Raw genomic sequence first — 2,500 nt, 5'->3', positions numbered from 1 at the left:
GGCCGTCCTGCGAAGCGTTGTATCGATACCCAGGTGCGTCTGTCTGTGCGTCAGGGTTGTCTCGATTTCAATTTTAATGGGTGCATCGTCGGGATTAAGGGATCTGTGTCTGTGTATGCCCTGTGTGTGTGTTCCGTCTTTGCGCTATTTATTCAGGTTGATTGCTTTCGTCCGGGAGCCAGACTTCAGCCCAGACCTGACGGCACATACACACACACGCACACGAATGGACAGGCTAGCTGCTACTTTATTACCGACGCGGATTGGATCGGTAAATCCGACAAACTCCGGAAAGTACGCCTGAAATGGACGGTGCCAGTTCAAGGAGTGTGCACCTGGGCTCCTTTGATGGATTCAATATTTCGACATCGCATCAGGATCCAACAACTCAGGAGGGAACTCCACGAACTCCTCATTCAGGCAGGAAGTTGTCGAGTGAAGCCTTTCTTTGTTGAACTGCAGGCAGCAGTAAACGGGCTTGCATCTCGCGATTTGATCGGGATAAACGATCGGGAACGTCACTCGGATTGAAAGTATGGCGCATCGCGGGATTGTGATTCATTGGAATCGACTTCAACTCGATATTGCCATGTTGAGCTTTCCGGTTTTTCCTGCGATCTGTGCCAGCAATGATGCGGCCACAAAGACCCGGCCCGACGGTCGGCGGACCGTCTGTACGTCTGTCTGTCTTGCGGATTGCGCCTACGCCCCCAATCGGTACTCAGAACGTACTCGAGAGAACTTCTCTTTGGGAAGCGACCGCTCGTGGGCGTTCTGTGAAGTCATAAAGTGCACAGCAAAGTCGACGTGGCTTTTCTCCATTCCGAGGACGGGCAGACACCCAGAGTCCCATGTTTCATCCATTAGTAACATAAGCTTCGATAATCAACCGCCGCGCAACCGCCGGTCGACGTCTTCGATCTTTGTGCAGAGGGGGATGGTGGTTCTTCTGGATCCGTCGATCCGGACATTCGATCGGTGAAAAGCGAGCGTTCCAGCGAGAGTGCAGACGCCACCAAATGATTTATGAGCTGCGCAGGGACGAGCGAGCGATCGAGCGGCCGCAGGTCGCAGGATGGTAACATCTCGTAAACAACGTTTCTGTGCGCTTGATTCGTTTCGTCCAATACTCGAAAAGGACTTGGCATAAACGCTGGCAGGAACGGACGGTATCGGTACCGGTCACAAATTAATGGTCCACGTCAATCCGCCGGATGGCCGGAAGAAGATTTAAGGTGTTAACCGAACCATCGAGCATCCGTCTGCCGATCGGACAAAAGACGAAGAGACAGGCCGAGACTGAGACCGATAAACCGCATTGTGGTCGCGCTGATGGGTCATTAAAGTCCCGGACTCTCTCCTTCTCTCTCTCTCTCTCTCTTGCACAAATGCGACTCTTCTCTCTTGAGCTATAGCTAAGTCGCCGAAAGACACTTTATTATCTGCAGGCCACCGAGGGTGGGTTGGTGCCATTAGGCTTTAGTTGGATGAGTTTCGTTGAATCTTTCAGTGGGGGAAGGGGGGGGGGATTCCTGCAGATGGAAAAGCGCAGAGGTGACGCGCTGAGCGTACCTTAAGTGCTGTGTCCGCAGTCGAAGCGTAGGCTTTTCCCTTGACTATCCGCTATGCCTTACTCGTTCCAGACAGAAAGACAGACTGAGAGACAGCGAGACAAAAAAAAATCCTTCACCTTGGGTGGGTAACATGCTTTTACAGACTCGTTACAGACCACTTCTCGTACCGGGACGCACCAGAACATGTACTGCATGTGGTAAATGCAAAAAGAAGGAAAAGCGACAAGCGTTAACAAGCGACCGGCGACCAACAGCGATGACGACGACGACCAGAGTGGTCGCTTTAGTGCACCGGGAAAATGGTGGATTTTGTTGTGGTATTTTAAGTGGTTAAGCGAGCGAGAGTTTCGAAATACCACGTTCGCACTTGAGCCAACAATTTATGTCTTATTCGGGTCTGTGTGTGTGTGTTGAGCTGCCGCGAATGCAGCACCGTAGACGTGTTTTCGAGTTATCTGTAATCGAATACCGGTGTGAGGAAATATGAGAAAAAGATCCAGATAAGGTCACAGACAGAACAACTTCTTCAGTTGACTTCAAAAAACAAACTCTACTCATTCGTGGTGTCCTCGCTGGCTGATCTACTGCAGAAATTTAGGTACTTTGATTCTGTATCAGTCTCCTGGATCAGATGTCTTCCCAATCTTTAAGACCTTTCATCACCGATCTGCAAGTTGTGTAGATGCTACTGGACAATGGCACTGGATCGAGAACGATCGACACACACACCAACTTCGCTCGTAAACCATTGGAGCGAACCTGGGGTTCATGGCCTGCAGTGTCCAATGTTTCGCCCATAAGCCGCGAAAGAGATTATGTCCTGCTGGCCGTCGATCTGCCATCGTGTCCGTGTCTAACCTTACCACAAACTACCCTTGATCTGCTGTGGTCAGCGCAGTGCTTTTGCTTTCCTTTTTGGCCGCGGA

At 50.9% G+C, this 2,500-nt stretch overlaps 1 protein-coding gene across 1 annotated transcript in view; it reads left to right on the top strand.

The window, feature by feature from the left end:
• Positions 1-2,500, top strand: part of LOC125949083 (mucin-19) — a 48,078-nt gene that overhangs the window by 13,976 nt on the left and 31,602 nt on the right. The gene's annotated exons all lie outside the window — the stretch shown is intronic.

Source organism: Anopheles darlingi, chromosome 2 (assembly GCF_943734745.1).
Source record: "Anopheles darlingi chromosome 2, idAnoDarlMG_H_01, whole genome shotgun sequence".
NCBI classification, from domain to species: Eukaryota; Metazoa; Arthropoda; class Insecta; order Diptera; family Culicidae; genus Anopheles; species Anopheles darlingi.
This window is presented reverse-complemented; position numbering and strand designations above follow the sequence as displayed.